The following is a 19,988-nucleotide window of genomic DNA, read 5'->3' as shown; positions in this document are numbered from 1 at the left end:
CTGCTCATTAACACCCATACCCAGCCAGGCCCACAAAATAAGCAGCAATGCCTCTCCTCTGGGGACCTGATGCATGCTGTCTTAGCAGAGAAAGCCCCCTCCAGTAGAGCAGAGGAGTCAGGGGGAGTCTTACCCTCAAGCCCTGCCCTCGTCCTTTCCTGGATCTCACCTCCAGGCTGGTGGCACTAAGAGCCTTCCTGGCAGTGTCCTGCCCTGCATTCCCGTGAGCTCCCCAGCACTGAGGGGGTGACTATGCAACCAAGGGCTCAGCCAGCAGAAGGGAAACTGCTTCTGCTGGAGACATCCCTGGTCTGTCTCAGCTGGGATATTCCCATATATTTTGCCCCTTACGTTTGGAGTCGACTGACCCCCAATTACTTCCCTGCTCCGCCAGCCCAGTGAGGGCTGCTTGTGCCTAGACCTTCTTAGTTAAATCTCTGATGGGTTTTGCCCAAATGGGGGGGGGGGCTCCCACTGCCTTGTGCCTGGGGGTGGCATATATATCCAGGTATATCTCCTCAGGGTGCACAGTGGAGATCTGCCCAGGGTGGAGACACTGCTCCAGCGTGACTGTCCCTGAAAGTAGGTCTTGCTCTGTTTGCATGCTAGAGGACCAGGCTCCCACACTGATACTACAGAATGGATTTTACACCCTTTTTGGCGGATTTGAGCTGTATTTAAGAGAGAGCTCCTGGCAGCAGTGATCCCAGGAGCTCTACTCAGATCATGATCTGGTGGTTCTCTGTTAAGTGCATCTTGCTGCCCAGAGTGTGCTGCTGATGAACCAGAGTGGTTTTTGGGGAATGGTTCTGCACAGACCATGTACCTTCTTATCCATAACCCCCTTGCCTCTGAGATGGATGCACTTGGGGTTGCTCTGGGTTGCAGCCAGCTTGTGTGCTGGATAATGAGGCTAAAAGTGTGGGAGCTGGGAGATGCAAACTCTATTCCTGGGTCTTCTGTTTGCTCCCTGATATCTCCTGGGCAAGACATTACTCCTCTGTGCCTTGTGATACCTAATTGCAAGGCAGTTGTAAGGATCATGAGACATACTGGGGATGGTGTTGTGCAGTGGTGGGAGCTGTAGCGTGGTGGAGCATTTACAGCAGAAGCAATACAACCCCTCTCTGCAGAGTGGTGGGACAACCTGGGCCAGCCCAATGCCATTGGCCCCAACCTACTGGGAAACAATGGGGCTGGGATGAATACCTCTCCCTGAGCTTCTCTGGGAAACATCCCTACTGGCAAATACTTCTGGGTTTGCAGATCTCCTCATGGGTCTGCAAATACTTGGGGTTATCCAGGACACTGAAGCAAACTGGTTTTTAAAGAAAAGCAAGACTGCAGGTCAGAACTATACTTTGCATTGTAGCAGGTGGCCTGCTTGGGATCAGGCAATCACATCTGCTTGCAATTTCAGCTGGGTTATAGAGTCAATAGAGAATGAAATGACTTGGGAGACAGCTGGACAGGAGGACTCTGATTATTGCTTGGTACTGAGGGAACAAGAATTGAAAGCTCGAGGGAGCTGCCTTGATCCTGACAAAAATGGAGGTGAAGCATGGGGAGACTCATCCCTGGGCTGTGCCAGGAGGGTGTGGAGGTGCTGTGGAGGTGACCAGGTGCTAGGCAGGGAGGCTGGTACAGCAGTTTGCATTTTCTAATGGGCCTGGGAGCAAATAACTGCAGCGTTGAAGGTAGGAGGTGGAAAGTCATAATGCTGGGGGAGAGGGAGCTGTGACCTCCCCTGTCTGCCCATACCACCACAGGCAGAACCCCCTGCCCCATGGATGGGACTTATCTCCAGGCTGCTGAGCAGTTTGACTGCTGGCCACAGCTCCTCTTTTCAGGGGTGGCCTCTGTCTGCTGTATCCTGGAACAAAGAGGGGAGTTTTGAACTCTCTTCTGTCTTATTAACTCAATTTGTACTTTTATATACAAATGTCTTTCTCCCCTCTTGCCAAGAAAGCTGTCTGATCAGCAGCAATTAACAAAGCAAACTGCAGTGATGACTTTTATAGCATGTTCTGTGTGGCCTTGCTGAATGCCCTCAAGAAGAAGATGCCAGAAGTTTGGGAATTTCTGCTGTGCAAAGGCAGGGCCAGGACATGACCATGTGCAGAGAGAGGGGCTGTGCTGGGCAGGCAGTCATGGTCACTGGTCTCTCTTGGCCTCATGCTGCTGAGCTGTGCCTGGGGCAGGCCTCCATAAGCGTAGCATCTGCAGGCATCCTAACGCCAGCTGGAGGATGCAGGACCAACGCTGGCTGCAGGGTCTCTCACCAGGACTGGGAAACGTAGAGCTCAGCAGGGACTGTGCCTCCGGAGCTGCGTAAGTCCTGCAGGCACCTGTGGCACCCCAGGCGCTTCCAGTGGTTTGATCTCAGCCCTCCCTGTCTTGCTGCTGTTCAGGAGTAAATCCAGGAAAATGCTGGACTGCTTTTCCATCCATCATTGATGATTCTCTTTTCATTTGCTTTTTGGGCTTCACCCTCTTAATCCAGCTGTCTCTTGCCTTACAAATGTTCTTTCCTCAATTACTTATACCAAGCTGCAGGGCTGTTTCGGTTCGTCTCAGGAGCACGATGAAGCTTTGCTGTCCTGCAGGCACAAGCCTAGTGTGGGAACAGATCGCCCACCTCTGCCTTCATCAGAAGCTTCATCATTATTCCCTCCCTCCCAAGAAGTGCAGATGCAGGGTTATGTCTCAAGGCAAAAGGAAGAAAAGTCCCAGCTTGGAGCTGATCTGCAGTCGGTGCTGGGAGGTGCCAGATGCCCTTACAGAAAGGAGGGAATACGGGGAGAGATCCCTCCCCACTCCAAGATGGGGAGGGATGGTGGGGACTGTGCCATCCTTGTTCCCACTTGGGATTTCAGGATGCTGGTATGAAATATGAGCTTTATGACCAATCCTGACTTCTTTGCCTCACCCGTCTTAGAACTCCTCCACCTCTTGCACTGAGGCATGGAAACACAGGTCTGGTCTTTCTAGCCAGCTCTGATGTGCAACTTCCCAGACAGGGGACCAGTTCAGGCCATTCCTGCACCAAGGCTGCTTTATCCCCACTTCATAATGCTCTTATCTTGAAGGCTCTGCTCAGATTAAAGCCCAGGCAGTCAGTCCCCTCCCTAGATGTTTTGCAATGAAGTTTTCTTCCTTTAATCCGATGAGAGTGTAAGCTGCTCTTTTCAAAGTGCACAGATGTACATGTCACTGGTATGGTGAACTAGACTGACTGAGGGCAGAGGGAGGGTGCCCTGTGCTTCAGCTTGGTGGCACTTGTGGCTGTTGTCACATTTCTCCTCCAGGCCTCCGGGAGCAGCTGTGTAATGCCCAAGTCCACCAGCAGTCATAAAGGCTAAAGGCTCACATGGGAGCAGGATGAGTTGTTCATCAGACGAGTCTCTTGACCTTCCCGGACACCTTCAAAAAGCTAAATTCCAATTTTGGTCTCAGACAGCCATGGAGGTCCTAGAATCAGGGGAATGGTGCCGGCCATTTCAGTGGGAACCCAAGGGTGGAAACCTCAGCAGCTGTTTAGGTGGTGTCCGAGGACGTGGCCTTAGCTGTGTGACTGTCACCTAGCCACAGTGGGCTGTTTTTTCTCAGTGAGCTCTTGAGTCCATGGCCATGAGTGGGCTGTGGGAAGGCTCGGGAAGATGGTTCTCTTGCAGCGGGGAAGGGACTGGAGTTAATCCACGCCTTCCTGAACTTACAGCTGTCTTTGTCCTCCTCAGCCCAAGGAGCATTGTCAAACAGCTGCCGCCTGGCTCTGCCTGCCCCACAGCCAGTGCATGGACCAGCAACATCCTCCAGCTCATGCATGACAGCAGTACACTGGCAGAAGAGGCACCTCAGACAGCAACGTTCAGACTGTGAGTGCTCTGGGCACCATGGGCGGTGCAGGACCCTGGGGTCATGATTCTGCTCCTGCATGGAGTGTCCCTGGGGTGAAAGGCGACAGGAGCCTGTGGGTCTGGGGAAGCTGTGGGGTCCTTTTTTCCTATGGGGACGGTCCAGCATGCAGAGCTGAGCTGCTGCGAGATGTGGGCATGGCCTCAGCAGCCTGGAGTGAGCAGATAACTTGGGCACAGGGTGGCTCAAGGACTCTGTTACTGATGGGCGAGGGGGGAGAAGGAAGAGCTGTGATCCTCTGAGCAAGCCAAAGGAGGAGATTGTTGCAAGGGAAGGCTGAAATTGCCTTCAAGCCACTGCTTTGCCATGTGGAACAAGCTCAGTATGTCTGTGCATGGATGCAAAGCCAGGTACTGCTGCATATTTGCTGAGAAAGATTGTCCAGTTCTGCAGCCCTCTCAAACACACGGAAAGCCTGTATTTCTCCCCCACGGAGAGAGATGAACTCGTGCCAAGGACAGTGCTCTGGATTTCAGGAGTGTTGTCGCAGCTGCTGGGGTCCGTTGGGAAGGAACTTGTTCTGGAAGCAGCAGACACTTGAGAGGTGGTAAATAGGCATGTCAAACCTATGGAGGAATTAATCACATGCCTCTCCTGCATCAGGAGCAATGTCTTGCCATGTTCTGGGGTGTGACACCAGCAGCTCAGACAAGCCCAAGTTTTCAAAAGGCCTTAATTTGGCCTCCCAAAAGGAGGTGGTCATAAAATCCAGTAATCACCATGAATATGTAAGGAGTCTGGTTCGATTCTCCTTCACAGCCCTGCAGCCTCAGTCAACAGAGCAACTAAGGGATGCCAAGGGGTGGTCGAATGGGAGACAGTGCACAGGCTGGTGTGGGTGCTCTGTCCTGGCCCTGACACTGTTTGGAAGCCAATAGCTGTTACTCCAAAGATCACATACTATGAGGAAGCTCCTGACCCTCACAGGACATGGCTTTCTCAGCAGTTACAGCAGCTCCTAAAATCCTTCTCTGAGCTGTTGTTGCAGAAAAAAATAAATAAATCCATGACACTTTATAAATCAAGTTGATCTTTTTGCCCTCCATCTAGGTCAATAAAAGAGTGTCTTTGTAACCTTCTGGGGTCATTCAGAAAGAAGAGGCATGTGATTTTCTGCAAGCCCAGAGCTGACATATACGGAGATTTCTCTTTGAAATTAAGTCTTTGGCTGGTGGTGCAGACGTCAAGTAGATCTGAGGATGGGGTAGAGGTTGGGTATGTGTGCATTGAGGAAGGAGTCATGCACCTGGCACGGCTACTGCGTTGGGTTGTGGTTGTCACACACAACCCTATCCCCTTCTGTACTTCAGGAAAGACCTTCTCAAACCTTCCCACTGAATAACACATGCACAAACACAACCCATCCAACAAATTGAGCACGTAGTTTGGTGATGAGTGAGATGCAGCAAAGTTCTAGGTATCTCCTGCATGCTGTTGTGCTATGGACAAGGAAAGGCCAGAAGGAACTGAAATCTGATGGGCTTGGGTTCTTCTTGGATGTTACATCCAAAAGAATGGGTGAGATGGAGTCTGCTGTCTAATTTGGGAAGGAAACTGGCAAACACACATCTGCACCAACCTGACTCTTGTGCCTGCATACTGGAGTCTTCCCCTGGTCTGCACTGGGTGGTGCCGTGCTGTGTCCCACACCTTTGGGAGGAACATGTGTCTCTTCTGTCTTTTCTGACTTTAAATACCGGGGAAACACCAAGGAAGTAAAAAAGGCAAGTCAGTCCCCAGCAGAGACCTGAGAGCAAATGGTCACAGTTCCTATGGGGCACAAAGGTGGATGGGTGCGTGGGGGGACAGTGATGTCCTCGAGGTAGGAGAAATTTATGGGGTCACTCCTGGGCACTGGGACGCCTCCTCACTGGGCACATGGCTGGGACTGCCCCTGTCCCACAGGACCCATATGGCAACACTGGCCCTGGTCCCAGGCTGAAGGAGCAGTGAGCAGTGGCAGCAGGGACTTCCCCACTCCCTGGTAATCACCCACCCGCCTCTTTATTCTAATTGCAGTTGTTTGATCTCTCTCTGGGTTCTCTCTCTCTCTCTCTTTTTTTTTTTTTTTTTTTTTTTAATGTAGGAGACACATGTTTTGTTCCAAGCACTTAACTACCTCTTGGGCTGTGTTTCATTTACTCACTACGATAGAAATCGGAGTTGTCAGGTTTGCTTTTTTATTTTTTCTGTTTTTTTTGTGTTTTGTTTTTTTTTTTCCTTCTTTCTGCTCCTTCTCTATTTTGTAACGAAAGTGATAAAAATCCCTGCATACTCCAGCGTGCCCAGCCCATCTCCTGGCCCCAGCTACCTCCTATGGCTTCGGAGCAGAGGAGCAGCAGTGAAGAGGAGCAGTCCTCCTGGGCAGGCTGCTGGCTCACATGGCTCCTTGGGAACTGGGAGGTTACTGGTGGTGCCAGTTCAGCTGCCACACTGCTGGGAGTTGCTGGGAGAATTTGTCTAGGGCTAGAGAGGTGGGTGCCTGTCTCCCTGCCTGCAAAGCAGCACTCCTGCTCTGGGTTTGGTGTCTCTGCCTCATCAACACCGTCCTGCTCAGTGAGCAGCCCGTCCTCCTGCTCGTCAGCCCCTGGCACCTTCCCTTACCAAGAGCCTGCACAAATACTTTGCACCTCCTGTGCTTGAAGTTCAGCAAGGTCTCGAGGCAGTGCTGGATGGCCCAGGGCCGTTCCCCACCTCTGTCGTGCAGCCATGCACACCTCTTCTCCCTGGCTCCACAGGACAGGCGCTGGTGTGTGCAGGGCACTGCAGGCTCTGCTGGGTGCAGCAGTGATCTCAGGGCAGCCTGGCTGTGGGCATGCATAGCGGCACTGTTGGATCAGCTTCCCACATCCTTTAACCTATGGCTAGGTAGCAGGTTGGCACCCAAGGCAAGAGTTTAGTGATGCGAGGTGGAGGGGAGAGGGGGCAGGGAGCAGCAGTCAGCATCTACCTGTTGCTACAGCTGCCCGTCCCCCTGCGGAGGGCACACAGCAGGGGCAGAACACAGTGGTGGGATGCAAGTACTGCATTGGCACAGCAACCTCTGAGTGCCTCTGCCCTCACATGTTTGGGGACTGGAAAGAAAGGCCCAGTCTCTCCTTGAGCCTCTCCCTGGCACAAAGGTGCGCCCATCACCAGGCCAGGCTGGGAGCCCTGGCTGCGTTTGCAGTGGGTTGTTTCCCACACTTGTGTGTGTGCCTGCTGCCAGCCCAGCTCCCTGCAGGCAACCCCTTGCGTGCCCACAGGTGGGGACAGAGCTGCAGAGCAAGACCTGGATCTGCTCTCGTCTCTGCTCACTCAGCCAAGGAGGCCAAACCCCTTGTGGCACTGGTCTGGGAGCAGCTTGGTCCTTCTGCAGGACTTTCATAGAACCACAGAATGGCCTGGGTTGAAAGGGACCTCAAAGACCAGTACCAACCCCCCTGCCATGGGGAAGCCACCCACTAGCATCCACAACTTCTCTGGGCAACCTGTGCCAGTGCCTCACCACCCTCTGAGTGGAGAATTTCCTTCTAACCTCTAGCCTACATCTCCCCTCTTTTAGTTTAAAACCATTCCCTCTCATCCTGTCATTATCTGATTGAGCAAAGAGTCGCTCCCTGTGCATCCTCAAATGCAGCAGGAGGTGGATGGAAGAGGATGGCATGGTGGCCATTTGCACTGTTGAACTGAACACCTGGCCCATACTCACTGGGTTTCCTCTTGAGAGAGGAATGTATTCCCCGAGCACATCTGTAACTGCACGTGGCTGAGGACCCATCCGTTCTCAAAGGGTCTGGCACAGCCCAGAGCAGTGGTGTTTCCTTAGTGGTGAGGGTTTGCTGGGGGGGGTGCTCTGAGCTGATGTTCAGCCTGGAGAAATGCTGGTGTAGGAGAAGGTGAATAAAATGGAGCCATGAAACCTAGCACCTGACTTGCAGGCTCAAACTTGCAGTGGGTCCTTCTTTCAGAGAGAAGAGGTCTGTGATGTCTGGAAAGTCAACTTTAACATTTATACATTGAGAGTTTGTGAGATTGGTTTGTTTTTCACACTCTGAAGGCCACTGGTGGAGACAACTGTGCTCATTCTGGGAGCTTGCTTGCTTAGAGACTGAATAAAAGCAAAGAAAACACTTTAAGGCTTGGTGACTTAGTCACCAAGCACCCAGACCTCTGCATTTTCTGGCTGGCCCAGAAGTAGAGCACACTTTCTTCCGTGTGGAGAAGCACACAGACGCATATTGGAGCTAATAAATGGAGATCTTACTAGTTGCCTGGCTACCTTGCTTGACAAACAGCAATCCAGACAGCCAATGGATTTGGGATGCGTGTAGATAAAAGAAAACTACGAAAAGACTGATGGACAACAGTGCAGGTGGATGGATGGATGGATGAATAGTTTGTTCTAAAAAGATGAGCTGAATAAATTCTGAGGTGAAGAAAGCCTATGGCTGTAGTGGGGAGGATGGGACTGGACAGGCAGATCTGCAGGCTAGCTTGAACAAGGGCAGATGGGTTGGGCAGCCTCCTGAACCTGCACATCCTGATGGTGCTTCTTATCAAAAGTCTTGGTGCACAAAATCCGGGACCTTGTCCTTCTCATGAAAGGGTCCCTGGTCCAAATGTGGCTCTCTGTAGAAAGCCACCTGCACACCTACTGAACCTCAGTTCCGTAGTGCTGCTGAACCCCCCCCAAAGGCTTGTCACCTGCAAAAAATCTGCAGATACTTTCCCTGGACTTCCAGACTCTCAGTCCCTCAGCACCTGTGCTAGGGAGCACAAAACCAACCTCTCCTCGGCAAACATTGAGTAAGTTAGCTCCCAAAAACTTGGCAGTGGAGGAACTTGTACACCAGCAAACACAAGGATTGTTTTGCTGTGGATTCCCAAAAGATCTGCATAGCCAAGTAGTGCTGTGTGTCTAGCCTGACAAATTGCTGTTCAAAGTGGGAGCTTGCAGTTGCAGATGAGCCCTTCCATGTATTTCTAGGTAAGGACCGTGGGTCTGCTCTTCGTTATTCTCTGTAAACCTCAACAGTTTGCAGCATGCGGTCACTCCTCGGGGAGCTCAGGGGGCTCAGGCCACAGTCTCTCATACAGACCAGGCAGAAACAAGCAACTTGCCCAACTTCACGTGCCAAAAGGGCAAAAAATCCCCCCAGTCCTCATTCTTCCCATCCTGGAACCTCCAATATGTCGATCAGAGGGACTGCACAGAAGCACAGGGCACACAGATGCATGGCAAGGCGCTTCCCAGGAGCTATCTGGGCCTCACTGCTAAGGGGCCGCAGCCCCGCGCCATGAGCCCTTGGCTGTGTCGCTCCCACCATTTCTCACAGCTCTTGTTCTGCTGCCAGCCAGCCTCCGCAGACCTGGAAGCCTTCCTCCCTCTGCCTTTTCCTCCTCTCCTCCTGCTTCCTAAGTTTGAAGAAAGAGCCTAGCCAGGACTATCAGTGCCAGGGACAAACACAGGAAAAAGGGAACGGATGGTTCTCGCTCTCAGCCAGCCTCTCTGCTAGGGAAGCTTTAGCTTTATCTATAGAGCTAGGCTCTCCTGGGGTCAGTCCCTGGACTTGCTTTGGGCAGAAGATGCCAGTGCTATTCCGGACCCCTTTCCTCTCCAAAGTGGTTGTTTTCCTTCTAAGCAGCACTGCAGTGCTCAAATAAGAAGGGATTTGCAATGCAGAGAAAAACCTCCCACCCGCCACTCAGCAGCGTGTGGGCTGAGAGCAGAGCTAGGAGCAGCTGTGCCACTTTGCTTTAACTGCTCAGGCTCAACAGTCCTCCTGTCCGTACCCTCAAGCCTCGGCCACTTTACAGCAAGTTCTGGGTCAGCCTGTGGCTCTGGTACCTGCCAGGTAGTGCCCTGGATTGTGGAGTGCTGCCCAGGGACCATGGAGGTGCTGGTTTAGGGCTTACTGCTTCCTTGCAACATTCCTTATTTTCCTGATCTGCTGAGCAGGGACAGTACAGCTGGCTTCACTCTGTGCCTTCCTAGGCATGAAAAATGCTATAGAGGGAACAGAAGCATAGAAGACAGCAAGACTTTTATGTCCACGATCCAGGAGATTACTGTGTTCGCAGAGGAAGTCGGTGGGTGCTTTGGGGCCCCAGGGAGAGGGCCAGGAGGGCCGAGAGGGACTGCAGGTTAATCCTGCACCAGAAGGAATGGCCCTTGATACTCAGGGTCCTCTCAGGTCTGGGCATACTTTGTTTTCTTGCTGGGAAAATGAGGATGAGTGATGGAGGCTGGTTTTGAAGGATCAGTGTATGCTTTGTCTTGGCTGTCCCCCTCCACGCTGGGCCAGCAGAATTTCAAGCAGGCCAGGTGGGATAGGGCCCCAACCCCAGACTTGGAAATTGAGTGCTGACCATGTGTCCTCTCCTGGGAGGACCACCACGCTCTGTTCCCTGGGGAAGCTTCAGTGTTACGTACAGAGAGAAGGAAGCTCCCTGCTGGGCACAGGAAAGCTATTTGTGCACTTCCCAGTCTCAGTGGGACAGGAAAGGTTTGGGTGATCCCAAGGTCATCCCCTCACTGGGGCTGTGATGAGGGAGAGCACAGTGATGATGCTTTGCACTTCGGGCTGCTCTCCGTGCTTCCAGCCTGAAAAAATTGGTCGTGATATCTTACATGGCTCCACCCCAAACTGAGAGGAACCTGGGGATCAACTGTAGGTAACATGCTGTAGTTGCTTGGTTCAAGGGAGCCCCTGAGCCCATGCAGGACAGGCATCGTTTCTCCAGCACTGGCTAATGAGCTCAAGCATAGAGTCCCATCTCTCTTCCACCCTTATTTTCATCTTACATGGCTGAGTGTGGGGTCTGAATGTTAGCTCTGGGCAGCTGGAACAGAGCGGGAGCACTTCCCTTCCCCAGGGTGTCGTGCTGCTCTGGTTCCTTGAAGAGTCATAGCGTGGCCATGGGTCCCTTGTGGCCCAAGCACCTGCTGAGAGTGGCCAGGAGCACTGGAGGCCCAGCTGCTGAAGCCTCTGAAGCTGTACCATGAAAGCCTGGGGTTTACCTTCCAGGAGTTAAAGAAGATTAGCTTCCACTACTCCCGTCTTGGTTTGCCAGTGGCTGCTAGGTTGCCTTTCCTCACTACACTGGGGGGAATTTCTGGGGAGCTGGAAAGAGGGCAGCTGATAACCTCTGCGCACATCTGCAGGGATGTGGTGGCTCAGCACAGGGGGATGCAATGGGTGCAACTCAAGTGATGCTGCACAGACTGGCAGGGACATGGCTCTTCCCTGAGAGACTCCACCACAGACACGCAGGTGCTGTGAGAGGAGAGGAATCTGAGTTCAGTGCTTCTTTTCACTGGCGCAAGAGAGAGAAGCAAACTCTGTCCCCCTCCCAGGTTCTGGTTGCTCTGGCTTGCAAGGGGAGGCAAAAGACCCCAAGGCTCTTGGGCTAGGACCACCTGGGACCTCACTGGAAGGATGTGTTTTCTTGCTTGGAGCACAACTGTCAATGGAAAAGTCTCAGCACAGACTTCAGTGCTCAGAAACACTGTGGGCTGGGACACTTTGGGGAAGATTTTTAGCTGCAGCAAAGAAATTTGGCAGCTTGGAAGCAATCTAATCATCCTCCTCCCATATGCTTGGTTCTATTTAAAAGGGAGCATGTACCCAATTCCTTCCGACCAGCACGGTGACATTTCCAGAGTGCGTTTGGAAATAAATTTGGCATCCGCTGTCAAAATCTCAGATTGAGCCCAGTGCAGCTAATTTGGGCTCTGAATGCCTTTGCCACTGCAGAGCACCTTTCCCTGCTGACAGATCCTAAAGATGGCAGTGGCAGGGGTTGCTTCCCGCCACCGGGATGGGGCAGGCACTGGCCAGGCTTTAGGGGCGAAGGGGATGACCTCTTTCTCCAGGAAAGAGGGCAGCATTGGCAGCACAGTCCTGGTTCAGGAGAAGGCACAGTATCTACAAACTCCAGAATCAGCATCTCTACCACAGGGTTCTTCTGGCTGTGTGCAGAGCAAACCCCAGCGTGAAGCTGTTTGCTCATCCTCAGGTGGATTTAAAGCCTCAGGTGACTTTTGGCAGTATACGTCCTGTTTCCAGTGAAGTTTCCATTGACTTCCCAAGTGATTTGGTTACTGAAGGTGGCTCAAGACCCTTTTCAACTACCACTAAAGCTGAGGAGGCCATTCCCAGCTGAGCAGGAGCTGCGTGCCTGGCTTTGCTGAGCCATTCACAGCCCAGCATGGAGGCAGCAGGAGCAGTGGACACAGAGGCTTATCCTGCCAGCCTCCCAGCACAGACAGGGTGGCCTCCTTCCCCTTGCTCGCTAACAGAATCCCAGACTGGTTGAAGTTGGAGGCACCTTTGGAGAATATCTGATCCAAACCCCTGCTCAGGCAGGGCCACCCAGAGCAGGTTGCCCAGGACTGACCATGTCCAGATGCCTTTTGACTATCTCCAAGGAGGGAGACTCCACAACCTGTGCAGCAGGCTGTGCTGCTCTGTGCAGCCTGTGCCGGTGCTCAGTCACCCACCCAGTAAATGAGTACTTCCAGATGTCCTGTGTTCCAGTTTGTGCCTCTTGCCCTGGCACTGGACAGCCCAGAAAAGAGCCCATCTCCAGCTGTCTGCAGCTGAAAACTGGAAGGCAAGTGAGTCACTCTGTGGGTATTTGTGTTGGGTACCTGAGCAGGTTGGTGGGCCTGTCCCCTTCCTGCAGATGTGGCTCTGTTCTCCTCAGGAAAGTGAACTTTTCTCTTTACGTCCTGGTCTTTGCCACCTGCCTGCAGCCAAACCTTTGCTCCCTGGGCTCATAGGCTGCGGGTGAGGTAGAGCCCAGATGGTGCTCCCAAGGAAACCTGTGGCTTTGGGGCTGGGATGCACAACTCATGGACAGCAGCAGTGGTGACAATAAGATTCAATGCCACATGGGTGCTCCTGGGAACACTGCACACAAGGCACATCACCTGGTTAGATTAGAATTGATGAACTCTATCTAGAAATGAGAGCAGGTACTACATCTCTGACCGGGAGCAGTTCACCCCCCTCACCCAAAATCTCCACTCCCTTACCCGCTTTGTCTCCCTGGTCCTACCAAACCTCTGCTCATTCCGGTCTCTGACACCAGCTGCTGCAGGCTGGTAGTGTACAGAGATGGGAGTGCACATGTCCACCCCTTCAAGGGACACTCTTTCTCCTTTGCTCTTTCTCCCTTAAAGGTTTGTTCTCCCCCAGTGCTTCAGAAAACATTGGGGTGGGGGTGGAAGAGTAAAGCAGGTCGAAAGCATATGGCCGGATTAATGCTTTATCTCTGCCTCCTAGCTATACATGTGTTCCTTCTCTGACTATACCATTAGCTTCGTTAGCACCACTGGAGTGATGGATTAAATCCAGTGAGCTGTGCAATGAACCTCATTGCTTGAGTCAGTTTTAAGGATTATGGCAAATTATGTAGATCAGAATCAGACAGCAATCCTAGCATGGCCTGTTGTCTCGAGGGGGTGACAGGGCTGTAGATTTGCCATTCGGGAAGTTTGCTGTAATCTAATCAGATGTTCAAACAGAGCCTCCTGGCCACAGCTACGCAAATGCCTGCCTGCACTTACCATTCTCTTTTCTGTGCTCAACTTTGCTCAGTGTCTGTAAACTGCACGGTCTGGGCTAGGCCAGGGGACAGAAAGGGGCAGGATATGTTGTGATTAGTGTCCAGCTGGCAGCGGGTCCTGGAGCCATGGAGGGAGTGAAAGGAAGGAAAGAAAGGTGGGAAATGAACAGATCCCATCTGGCATCAGGTAGGAAGCAGGACTTGATGTCTCCCTCTGCCCAGGCTGAGTAATACAGGACTGCAGGGATGTGCCTGGGTGCGAGGCGCACCCCTGTTCCCCACTGTGCAGGACTGTGTTGAGACAGACGTACATACTGTTTTTTCCTGTCTCTCTCCTTGACCCTGTTTGCTCTGCAGTGATATGAAGTGACACTGGCAGCAGCCAAAACGCTGTGGCCCTGGGGGCAGGGGAGCAGCCTGTGCTGCTGGAGAGGGCACCAGTTGCCAGCATGCCCTTGCCATATCCTTCAGCATGCTCAGCCCCAAGGAGAAGCCCTTCCAGGAGAAGGGCTGAAGGGCTGGGGCTGCAGCATGTAACCAGTGCCAGTGAGCCAAGGCCAAGGTGTACTGGAATGGAGAGGTTTCCGATCTTGGCCAGCTCTGGGTTTCCCTGGCTGTTTCAGCCAGGTGAGCATGACAGGCTTGAGGGCCTGAGATCAGGTTTAAACATTACTGACTGGAGAGTACCTGGGCAGACCCCTGTCCTGTTCCTCCAGGCTGATGCCTGTACAAACCTCATGACGTTCAACAAGGCCAAGTGTAAGGTCATGCACATGGGTGGGAGCAATCCCAAGCACAAATACAGGCTGGGTGCAGGATGAATGGAGTGAGAGCAGCCATGAGGAGAGGGACCTGGGGGTGTTGGTTGGTGGGAAGCTCAACATGAGCCAGCAACATGGGCTTGCAGCCCAGAAAGCCAACTGTATGCTGGGCTGTATCAGAAGAAGCATGGTCAGCAGGGCAAGGGATATGATTCTCCCCCTCTGCTCTGCTCTTGTGAGACCCTACCTGGAGTGCTGTGTTCAGCTCTGAGACCCCCGCATCAGGAGCACATGGAGCTGTTGTAGCAAGCCTAGAGGAGGGCCACAAGGGTAAGGGTGCCCGGAGGGCTGGAGCACCTCTCCTATGAAGACAGGCTGAGAGAGACGGGGTTGTTCAGCCTGGAGAAGAGAAAGCTCTGGGGAGACCTAATAATGGCCTTCCAGGATCAAAGGGGGTCTGCAGGAAAGCTGGTGAGAGACTCTTTGTCAGGGAGTGTAGTGATAGGACAAGGGTAATGGTTTTAAACTAAAAGAGAGTAGGTTTAGATTAGACATTAGGAAGAAATTCTTTACTCCGAGGGTGGTGAGGTACTGAAACAGGTTGCCCAGAGAAGCTGTGGATGCCCCATCCCTGGAAGTGTTCTAGGCCAGGCCAGATGGGGCTTTGGGCAGCCTGGGCTGGTGGGAGCTGTCACTGCCCATGGCGGCTGGAAGTGGAATTAGATGGTCTTTCAGGTCCCTTACAATCTTATTAAATCTGGATTTTTTTACAAAAAAATAAAATCCTTTCTATGACTCTGTGACTCTATGGCTCTCTTCGGGACAGGAAAAGGACAGGCCTTGCAGAAGCACGGCAGTAGCTCTCCCCCAGAGCTCAGACTGAGCAGTGAGGGCAGCCAGTGCCCAGCCCTGGGCATCCTGCTCTGAGTGGCCCTGCTCAAACAGGGGGTCAGCCCAGAGGGCCTCCAGAGGTGCCTTCCATCCTAAACCAGTCTGGTTCTCTGGAGTTCTGAACAATAAAACCAAAGGTGTCTGAGGATGGCCGGGGGAAATGTACATATCTTCACAGCCTGCTCTAGCTGCTGCTTTGCTACAATAAATCCATTAGGATTAAATGAGGAGTGAAACTTGCCCTTGTGTCTCTCTGTTGTCACTGTTGTTCTTTGCAGTATGAGGCTATAAATTCTCTGCCTTGACCAGGCATTAAAATGCTCTCCCCCTTCGCTGAATGCTGGAAACAGCCAGGCTAAGGCTGCAGTTCAGCTGTACAAAGTGTGCACTACCTCACAGCTCCTCCTTCACCAGGGCTTCGAAGGCTGTGAGCAACGTGAGCTTGGCAGTCCTCCTGTAAGCCAAAGGGGAGCCAAGACATTCTGCAAGAAGTGTGGAGAGCTGAGGCTGACTTAGGTTTGTGCAGCAGGTCAGTGGCCCGGGAAGGGCCACTGTCCTCTTTGCCAGCCATGGCTGGGGGACAACAGCTGTCCTCTGCATTGTGGGGCTGCTGCTCTCAAGAGACTCCACAAATGCAACCTCTGCTGTCCCCAGCACCTCCCTGTGAGAGGTGCATGCATGCACTGCCCACTCCCAGCCTCCCAGACCTGCTGTCTGTGGGACTGTGATGACCCCACTTGCACCCCAGGCAAAGGAGTGCTCTGTGAGCCAGGGAAGCCCAATGCCCACCGGTGCTGCCTAACCCTGACTCCTGTCTAAATAACAAGGCCAGGATAGCCAAGAGCCTGTGCAAATCTTCTAACTGTGCCAGAAAATAAGGAGGCTGAATCCTGCAAGACAGGTGCACAACAACAAAGAGTTTCTGACTTGCGGGGTGTCCCAAGCTGAGCATTCCTCTGAGCTCTGCCCATCCTTCCTGCTTCATTCTTCAGCCACCCCTTGTCTCACTGAGCCCTACCAAATGTTTGCACCACAGATGAAGCACAGCAGAGAAGGAGCTTGTGGTTTGTATTCATTGAGCCCTAGGCAGAAGTCCTAGGGGCAACCTATGCAGAGACCATCACATGAAGTGTTGGATGCAGAAGGGATTAGTCTAGCCTGAAACATCTTTGGCATCAGTGGTAGCAGTGCTTGTCATGAGTCTGTTCCTGATTTTATGGATGAAAATATATCTGTTGGTATGAATCAGGATAACCTCAGCAAAATCTCGGATGGGCACACCCCAAAACAGGAAAGGTCTGGCTCGCGTGGGTTATTCACAAGGCCTGTAAACAAATGGGTGACAGATGCAGTCTCCATGACAACCCACAGCTGGCTGGGCAGGCAGTAAAGGGCACCGTGCTTCAACGGAGTGCCAGCGTCTCAGATTCATCTACTGCTTGTAACTTGGATAATTACAGAGGCACTTGAAAATGTGCAGATCCAAACATGTTCTCATTTTAAGCCCTTTGGAGATAAGCAAATCCAAGTACAGTCATCCAAAAGGCTTATCTGCTGCTCGAGCTCCTGCCTCCCTGCGGTTTGCCTCCACAGCCGCTTCCCCTGCGCTCAGGATGGCAATGTGAATGGCGAAGCCTCGCCTGGTCGCCAGCAGCTTGCTGGAGGAGGAGAGACACTGGTGCCAGCACACACGACTTTTGTGTTTTGCATCGGGTTGTCTGGTAAACTGGTGGTTTGCAAAGAATCCTCTGTGCTCTGAGCCATGCAAATTAGCTGTAATAGGTAGAGAACAATTAATGGCAGGTTTAACTGAACGCCATCTCGCAAAAGCTCTGCCCCATGGCCTGGGCTTCCTTTGCTGTAAGGACACAAATATGACGGATTCCTGATGCTGGAGAAGTTTGTCACTGAGATGCTGTTCTAAGTAGGGCTGCTGAAAGCAGAACCTGCCCCATTTAAATTTGTGAAGGGACTTCATCAATGTAAAGAAACAAATGGAGACTGGTCCTCTCCTCTGAAAAATCTCTTGCTTGTTATTACTATAATAAGTCCCAAGTCATGTGTCTGAAAGGGCTGAAGGGAAAAATCTATTTTTCTCTGTTTTTTTTTAGGCTGCTGCCTCTGTGACAGTCGCTCTGCAGTCGCTGTGCTGGGTTCTGCGTAGAGGTAGCCAGTTTTTCCTGTTGTTTGTGTGGGTTTTTCACATGGCAACGACAGAGAGAAAATCTTTTTTTCTTTCTTCTGTGTTTTGAAGAAGCAAATGTGATTGCATTTGCAAGGAAGAGAGGGGAAAGGGACAGGAACACAGGCATCAGTGTACTTCACTCCTTTCTCCATTTTGGGACCAGTGCAGTTATTGTGCGCTTCTCAGACAGCCAGGCTCAGGGTGTCATCTGCACCATCTCTCCAGAAAGAGACCCCAACTGAGCTGCCTGTCTACGTTTCCAAATGGCCAAGGCAGAAGGAGCTCAGCCTGATGCTGAAATTTTGCAGGCAGGCTCAGCCATGCAGTGCTAGAAAGCATTAGGGGTCTGGATGCTTTGGTCTTCAGGGACCCTTCAGAAAGCTGACATAGCAAAGGGAGCAGGAGGAGGCTGCTGTCAAGAGAGTGGTCCTAAGCCCACAGGAGACACACCAGTGCTAATGCACCCTGTGCTAAGGCAGCTCTGGTGTGCTGGTGTCTGCAGGGGAAGGTGCCACCCTGCTACCCTCATGCAGGGCAGCCTTGACTGTTTTTGGGCACCTCCCTTGCTGCTTGTGCCAAGCTGCTCCTTCCCAATCCTCCTTGCTCTGACCGTGGCCACTGCTGGGAACCACGTGCAGGCTCCAGGCACGCTGTGCTGCTCTCTGCCCACCAGGCTGTAACAGCCCGCCATGCTCCCTTGGGAAACTGTACCCTTCTTCAGTCCATCACATCCCTCCCACGGCTGGTGCATGCGTCACTTTTTTTCCCCTTCTTCATACAACTGCCCTTTAGATATTTATATAGTGTTATCATGTTCCCCCTCAGGCATCATCTTTCTAGGCTATACAAATTAAATTCCCTTAGTCTCTGCCCATAAGTCATCCTCACCAGTTCTTGTATCAGTTTGGCTGCTGTTTTCAGGGTGGCTTTTTACTCTTTCTCTATGTGATGTCTCTCTTCCTGTAAAAGCCACACTGGGTATTGTAGGGCACATTTACTACCACAGTGTTAAAAATAGGATTAGGACCTGTTTTGTCCAGTGAAAGATCCATCAGGGCTCAGAACTGCAAACATGCACTGCCTTTCATCAGGCTCTGTGCTGCATCCCCACCCAAGCGCTTCCAAATCTCTGGTCTATGGTTGCTCTGTAGCTGATTGTGTGCCTGCTTTTTCCTCACCAGCAGCTCCTGCCCAGCCTGTCCTCCTTCCCAGCCCACAGGGTCTCAGTGTGAATCCTCAATGTAATTCTTGGCGTGAACCCATGGGAAAATTTTGCCTGCATCTCCCTGGATGCCCCCTGGTTTGTGGTAGCCCCTCATCAAAGCACTCGACCTGCTTGCATGCCTGCTGCCTCCACTGCCGGTAGCTTGGCAGTGCCAAGTGCCCTGTGACATCCCACGAAGAGCAAAGGAAAAGCCTCACCATTCTTCTGGACACACCTGGCTCAGTGACCGAGGAGGCAGTTTGGGAAGTGCAGGGAAAGGTGGCGTGGTCCCAGCTCCCAGCTCCTTGCTGCTTGATGCCAATGAAGCATTGGTTTGTCCTTAGCCTGTAAATGAGTCAGTTACCAGAACTGAATGCAATTAAATACTTGCGCGCTCTACCTCAGAAACCTGCAGCTGTGGTGGTAGAGCTTGGTGACATTTTGTGCTGCAGCCATGGCTGTGGCAGAACAGACAGGGAAGAAAACATGTTAACATCGCCTACCCTCAGTGCGACAGAGGCCATGCCAGCGCAGTAACAAGTGCTTAACAGAGAATAAACTCATTCACACAGCAGCTACATTCTATTTTACTCATATTTTCCCCCAGAAAATTAGATTTCATCTCCAGCTGTTGCTTCTTTTTTACACTCAGTATAAAGTTAACAGAATGATGTGTGTTAATGGGGTGCCCCAGAGCAATACTAGCAGGGTTTTCATGCCTGCCTAGCAGACAGCCTGGCTCTCACTGCCTTTCCAGTGAGCATGTGCAGTTGTAGGGAGGCTTCTTGGGGGGAAACTTTGTAAATTTGGGAGTTCCCATCAACCAAAATGCTTTCTGTAATTCCTGCCACCACATTTGGGATTTGTTCTTATATTTTGTCGGGCTCTATATTCAACCAAATCTATTTTGGGGACAAAATACGTGTGTGCGTGTTCACCAATACTCAGTCACAAGGAAACACCTGCAGAGGACGGAGGGAAGCAACACGATGGGCAGAGGCCAAGGGGATGACATTCAACATGGCCAAGTGCTGGGTCCTGCACTTTGGCCACAACAACCCCATGCAGTGCTAGAGGCTTGGGGCAGAGTGGCTTGAAAGCTGTGACAGTGGTGGTGTCACTGTCCCTGGGGGTGTTCAAGGAAAGGTTGGACCTGGTGCTTAGGGACATGGTTTAGTGGGTGACATTGGTGGTAGGGTGATGGTTGGACCAGATGATCTTGGCAGGCGTTTCCAACCTTAATGATTTTATGATTCTCTGATTCTATGAACAGTGCTTGGCCTGTGCACATCAGCACCAGGGACACAGGGTGCCCACACCTGACCAACAGCATGCAGCCAGCAGGCCTACAATGGTGTAAACGCCTTGACACGTGTGTGCTTGTGCTAGTTTTTCTCCTAGACTCTGCCAGCAGGGGTCCCGAGTGTGCTGGGGTGCAGAGAGCTGCCTGAAGGCTCAGCACACCACTGCAGGGAGA

General features: G+C 52.1%; 1 protein-coding gene across 4 annotated transcripts in view; it reads left to right on the top strand.

Moving 5' to 3' along the window:
- Nucleotides 1–19,988, top strand: part of DLGAP4 (DLG associated protein 4) — a 146,466-nt gene that overhangs the window by 17,910 nt on the left and 108,568 nt on the right. For all 4 annotated transcript variants that reach the window (XM_068700972.1, XM_068700973.1, XM_068700974.1 and 1 more), the window contains exon 2: nt 3,738–3,875. The gene's annotated coding sequence lies outside the window, so the exon portion shown is untranslated. The remainder of the gene's footprint in view (nt 1–3,737; nt 3,876–19,988) is intronic.

This window comes from Anas acuta, chromosome 16 (genome assembly GCF_963932015.1).
Source record: "Anas acuta chromosome 16, bAnaAcu1.1, whole genome shotgun sequence".
In the NCBI taxonomy this organism is placed as follows: Eukaryota; Metazoa; Chordata; class Aves; order Anseriformes; family Anatidae; genus Anas; species Anas acuta.
The sequence above is the reverse complement of the archived record's forward strand: the minus strand, read 5'-3'. Positions and strand labels throughout refer to the sequence as shown.